The sequence below is a fragment of the Coregonus lavaretus genome (assembly GCF_964263955.1).
Source record: "Coregonus lavaretus genome assembly, contig: SUPER_35_unloc_2, whole genome shotgun sequence".
Lineage (NCBI taxonomy): Eukaryota > Metazoa > Chordata > Actinopteri > Salmoniformes > Salmonidae > Coregonus > Coregonus lavaretus.
The window spans coordinates 731109-737682 of NW_028167180.1; the positions used below are offsets into that span (position 1 = coordinate 731109).

General features: G+C 35.3%; 1 long non-coding RNA gene across 5 annotated transcripts; it reads left to right on the top strand.

Moving 5' to 3' along the window:
* The first annotated feature begins 705 nt into the window (after positions 1 to 705).
* Positions 706 to 5149, top strand: LOC311110256. Of its 5 annotated transcripts, none has more exons than XR_014610690.1 (6): positions 706 to 1113; positions 1312 to 1412; positions 1585 to 1634; positions 2240 to 2333; positions 3090 to 3185; positions 4101 to 5149. It is a non-coding gene; the product is annotated as an uncharacterized lncRNA (long non-coding RNA). The 5 variants fall into 5 exon arrangements; XR_014610691.1 differs by having other exon boundaries at positions 708 to 1113; positions 1315 to 1421; XR_014610692.1 differs by having other exon boundaries at positions 709 to 1113; positions 1312 to 1421.
* Positions 5150 to 6574: the final 1425 nt, after the last annotated feature.

Here is a 6574-nt window from a genome sequence, read left to right on the forward strand (position 1 = left end):
GCCAACGCTGGGCCAACTGTGCACCGCCCTATGGAACTTCCAATCACTGCCGGATTGTGATACAGCCTGGATACAATACTTCCACTGCGCAATGCTATAACAATCTGTCCAAATTATATTTCTATGGAAACAAACCAGCACCAGTCAATTCTAGCTTGCTAGTTTTCACTTCAGGCTAAATTATGAAATTCATGAAATTTTATTTTGTGAAATTAGTTAGCTGGCTAGTTGACATTAAATGAGGCCACATGAGCAAAACACATTATCACACGAACTTTAACCTCCTCCAGTAGCAGTTTAGATTTAATCCCTGATCTAAATTTAAATTTGATTTAAAAACGCTTAGATTTAATCCCTAAACTAAATTTAAATTTGATTGAAAAACAATGGAGCAACCATATTAAATGTGATCTTAGTTTAAAGTAAAAATTAACCTTAGTTTAGAAGAACGATTACAATTAGGAGTAATTTAAAACTAGGTTTAAAGTTTGGTGAAACAAGATTAATAGATAAACCTTGATTTAACCCAGTTTAAGAGTTAATCCATGTTGGTGCAACCCACCCTAAATCTATACATTTGATATCAGTCCATCTATAGCTCTGTCTATGAATTTGAGAGTGCTTAAATTTCTCCAGCCCCAGTCCTTGGCTTTTTAGCATAACGGGTGCACTGTATTCCCAAACAGTTGTACTAGCTCATAAGTAATAAGGTCATAACAGTCAAATGTCGTTATGCAGTTGACCAAACTATAAAGTTTTGAGCTCTGTTGAGATTTATGCCACTTTAATTGAAGAGGGCTCAATATTTTATAGGTAATTTGTGTGGAACGCTCAAAAAGTTTAGGTAGTGTCATGACGTTATCGACGTCATGACGTTCTGGTGGGTGGGTCATCTCTCTCTCAGGAAAGCTGAGTCAGCCATCTTGAATTTAGCCGAGATGCGGGGATGTTTGGGCCGCCCGTGTGGATGTGGAACACAGTTTAATTTGTTTTAATTTGTTTGCAATGCGCACTTTTATGCTGCCCGCTTGAAACCACCACCACCTCCGTTTTTATCATTAGTCTTATTGCCCTCGTTTTCTTAAGCGCCATCTTATCATCACCTCTGATTTGGTAAGTAACTCTGTTTTTTTTTTTTTTTCAATTGAATTTCGATAGTCTTAAATGTGGAACTGGGAATACATTTGTACAATGTGCACAGTGAATATTCGTTGTAAATAGTGTAAAAATCCAAGTAATTGTAACTTTAGAAGTTGTTAAATATGTGATAAATACGTTACGTTACTTCATCTTACAACGTAACGTTATCAGCAGGTTTCCTGGATGAACTACATTTCCCATAATGCATGTTTGCCCGGGATATTGACGGTGGAGCAAGGTCCATGAGTTTTCGCTGTTCGCCGGTAATGCAAGTGCGTACTGTGAGTATCCTTATTTCAATAAGTGTCTGCCTTACACAGTAAATATTTTACGTTATCGAGCTGTGTGTACGTGTGTGCTAGCGTGAAACGAACAATGCTAAACAACATAATGTGAGTGTTTTATCATGATGCTAACCAGGCCTGTGTTTGTATTTCTTCCTAGGCTCAAGTGTGTGGTTGTGAGATCATCTCGAAATCCTTTTAACAGTTCAGGTAGGATGTATTATGAAATAGTGTTACTAATGTAATACATTCCTAAAACCAAGTATAGAGTGTATTTGTTATAATTCATTGGTATTAGATTTAAAAGGTGATCGAATAGCTCCTGATTTGTAATGTCATTAATGCATTTCTTTTGAAGCAATGTTTTAAAAATGTTTTACAAGTGAATAGGTTGGTTTACTTTTAAGTTTAAATTTCCCACGTATCTCGTTAAAGTTTTGACCAATGAGCTAACTTGTTAAGTTGTGGCCAATGGGAGAGTGGACTGGTTGCCGGGAAAGAAAAGGGAGGGAAAAGTTGAAAGAAGGGAGAGGAGAGACGTTAGTGGGGTTGGTGAAGGAAAAACGACCAAAGGAAACGATAAAGAGAGAACAAAACCATACCTACAGAGTTTTTTTTTAAGGTAAATCCTGATTTTATTTCTATAAGAGAGTGTTTATTATTTAGTTAAGAAAGACCAAGTGGAGACTGAAGCTGCCGTCGCATTGTGGAGACATTCGACATCCTAGAGGTTAGCCTAGCATCGTGCAAGACTTGGAGAGAATTGCTTGTGACGATCAGTTCGGGTTTCCAACGGATGTCTGTTTCTGCTACAGAGTACTGGCTGCATTGATAGCTGTGTTCGCGGTGGATCTTGTGAGGACACCTGCACAGAACTACTATATTTTGCTGAGGCATTATCTACAAGTAGTGAGTAACTACAAATGTGGGGTGGACTTCGGGACTTTATGTATGTCGTCATTTTTTTTTATGAGCTCCAACGCGCGCCCAGGGTTTAAGCAAGCTTGCAAATAATTTGGACATGGGGTTGTGGAAAAATCATTGGGGTTTATAATTTGTATTTCTTTTGATGTGATACATTGAACATTTGATTAATATAGATCTTGAACCTTATGTCTGTTGTATTGGTGGAGTCATTTACTGTTTCAGTTTCATTTAATGCATGGGAAAGCATATCCTTATAACAATAACCAAGTCTATAATCATTCTATCTGAAGTTAATACCCTATTTGTCATTCACCCTAGCAAGTTTACAATAGGGATTCTTATTGGAGATGTCCTTCTCACCTAATATCCCATGCTGTTCAGATATTCTAAATAAGGTAATATCGTGAGAGTCAAATTCGAGCCTGGTGAGAGGGTTACACTAATAATTGGTTTTATTTTATGTGTTTCCACAGTCATTCTTTTGCTATTTCTCTAAATGTTTTTATCTCAACTGTGGGGTCAACAGTTGATCACTTGAACCCTTTATTAATACTTTGTTAAATACAAAGAACAACAACAGAAATAGCAGATCTATAAGCACACAACTTTGATGCTTTGCTTGTTAATAACTAACTTGCTTATCTTTTAACATTTTCATTTTTACTATAATTAGTGTACAATGAATGTTTTTGATATTTGTGTAATTATTATTGTAATGGATATTTTTTGTCCATGTAGGAACAACGTGATGTAAATATGAGACGGGCCCTCGTCCTTCGTGCACTTCCTGTGTACCTGCGTGAAGATGCCTCCAAGTTTTTCAGGACCTGTAATGTAAGTGTACTGGCCTCACTATCAATCCCTTTGCTTAGCTATTCAGTCAGCTTAAACATGACATCACTCAAAGAACTATAGGAGAACCAGAGGGGCATTCCAGAAAGCAGGTTATGTGAAAACCATCAGTATAGCCAATTGTATTTTTTCCAACAACGTAATTTCAAAGTCCGTGTTTCTAGTTTGTCGCCGCATTGAGTATGAGATAAAATGTTTTTATATTTCATTTTCAGCCGATTTTAAATAAAACAAAATAGCCTAAAATAAAACATTGAACAACATTCAACCACTTCCTTAAAGGCTAATATAAAATAAAGTGATGTTAAATTCAAAATGAAAAGACGACTGCATCTGAAACTGTCAGTGATTTATATAACAGCCGCAGCCAGAAAATGTCTGCTTCCTGTTTTCTCCCGTTGCCATGGTGAATAACCGTATCGGAGCTCCATTGATGATGGCTTTTTACTAGTCGTCAGGCACAAGCTCAACTCCGAGTTAACGTACTCTGAGTCAACTTACCTAACTCAGATCAGCTGTTCTGTAACTGAAAACTCAGTTTCACTTCACAGGGTAAGTCAACTCTGAGTTCAGGGTTAGGCTCAGTTTGTTGAACCTCCTTTCTGGAATAGCCCCCAGAACCTGTTTATGAAGTTTCCTTGAGTTGTTATTCTGCAAACTGACATGTAGAAATTACATAAATGAAAAGGTAAGTATAAAGAATTCCACTAAACAAAAAGTATGCTTACAGGTAGGTGTGAAACTAACATAAAATAATAAGCATGTGTAAAGAAAATAGTTTAAACATGTAGCTTAGCTGCAGTCTAAGTGCAAAGTGACCGTAATGTCTAGACATCATTAGCATGATTTGTATCCTTGAGGGGCTGAACTCATTTTTGTATTATTTGTGTTTTATAGTCAGCAGATGGTCCAGACCTCACTGACACTCCGGTGGCTCTCCTGACAGTTGTCACTGATGATACTACTGATGCGGCCCTCTTCAGCCCTGAGAGCATCTGTATTGTCGTGGAAGATGAAATACTTGTGAGTGGTCCCACAAACCTGGCTGACTCATTTATCCTGCTCTTTGGGTATGTCTATGCACTAGACCTACAGTACCCAAAGAATCTCGAGCTTACATTCACATTTATCCAAAAAGTTGTGATGTGTCTTGAGGACAACAAACCACTGAAAGGGCGTCTACTGACACTGAAGAATGATTTGTTCAATGAGTGAATCACTCAGAATGGACTATTTGTTGAGCTGAGTATTGAGGATGTTTTTTGTTTTTTTCCCCTCTTTACAAATGTAATAATTTGCCTCTTCTACCTCATGTTTAATATGTTACACTGTTTGCCTCTACTACCTCAGATTTAATACATTGATTGTTAATAGATAAATATCACAACATTGACGTATTGCCAAGCCCAAGTTTTTGCACTGTAGTTGTGGGAAACGACTGTTGAATTCATGCACTATACATGTTTAATGTTGTGTGACCTAATGCTTACCTTGATGTTGCCAGTTGAAGTACGGCACAGTAGAAACCAGTACTTTTATTTGAATGTTTTATTTTAAAAAAGTTTGTTGCAGCCTTCAAGGTACAGTAAGTGCCAAAACGTTTTAAATGGCTCCACATTCTAATAGTTGTTATTGCTGTTGAGGATGGATTATAATTAGAATCTTATTGAATTTTAACATGAAGCCTTTGTGAGTTTTTATCATAATGTTTTCTGAATAATGTGATATGGAGACCGAAAATACTGAATCTACCCTCTGTAGCAATGACCACTATCAGAATATGGAACTATTAACACTTAATGTACTTTAAAACACATTTTGTTTTTATGGAGTCACTTCCTTTTTTGTTTTAATTTATGACAAGCACTTTGTTTTGACTGAGCTCCTTTTGATTCGTGCCTTTTTAAAAGCACATTGTGTTGAATAAAAAAAAAGTTAAATTGTCACTGTGGTGTCACTTTCATGTTTTCTAACATTATTCGCTGATTATAATTGTGTAATGGACCGACGACAGTATTTCAGTTTAGAATTAATTTTGATTGCATGTCCCACATTATGAGTTGAAGAATATTGAAAATTTTGAGTGTATTTCACACATTATATGAGTTGAAGAATATTTAATATTTTGAGTGTATTTCCCACATTTATGAGTTGAAGAATATTGAAAGTTTTGAGTGTATTTCCCACATTATATGAGTTGAAAAATATTGAAAATTTTGAGTGTATTTCCCACATTATATGAGTTGAAAAATATTGAAAATTTTGAGTGTATTTCCCACATTATATGAGTTGAAAAATATTGAAAATTTTAAGTGAATTAATCCATAATTATAAGTTGAGGAATATCAATATTTATAATATAACATTGAGATAATTTAAGGCAACTGTAAATATAATTTTTATTTTATGTAAACTTAAAACATTTAAAAACATCACTAAAATATTTTTGTGTAATCTGTTACAAAATAATTTTTGAGTTATGTGAACTTATTAGGGTTTACAGTGTAGCAATGTGGGGCGTAAGAAAGTTTTTGCTTTCTAGTCAGGTGATTTCTTGTATATCCTGTGTTCAGTTCCTGCCGTGACTACGTTGCTGATGCAGCCCTGGCAACAAAAAAAAACAGATCTCTCTAGCTTAAACAGATGGATTTTGATGGGGATTTTTTTATTGTTATGTTAATTAGATTTCAGCGGGGCCGCGGAAATTGTAGGCTATGGGTTAATATAATTACTCTAAATGTTTAGAGTCTATGGTTTGGACTTCACATTGCAGTATAGTGTATTTTTATAAAGCTGCCAGTTACTATGGGTTGGGTTTGCACAGAAAGACACTCGATTGGAAAATGATGAAAGTGTAACAGAGTGCAAAAATTTAATAAAGTGTTTAATCCATGTTTTATATATACTGTATATTATTTTATGAAGAAAATACACAAATCACGAAAGCAATATTTTTAAAGCATCAACACAATGTTCAGGAAAATTAGCAGCTATTGTTTACTGTTCATTTTACAATCCCTGACGGATTCAACAATGAAAAAGTGGTAAAGTGGTATTTTTAGTGTCATTTTAATTTACAGCGCCATGAAATAACTATGAAATGAATATGAACTATTTATACTTATTCATTCATCATTCATCACGCTCCCGAGGAGGGAACGGGATCTGTGTTGGTAGTATTATGCCTACTGTAAAGGAGATGGACAGTCATGCTGTAGTATAGGTCTTATGCAGCCTGACCTTACTTATTATGTGACTGAAAATGCTTTAAATATCAAATATAATGTTACAAGGCATTTTAGTTTGGTATGCAGTTCCTTACATCCAACCATCATTTCACAGGAATTTTGTTTGTGGTAAAAAAATTAATT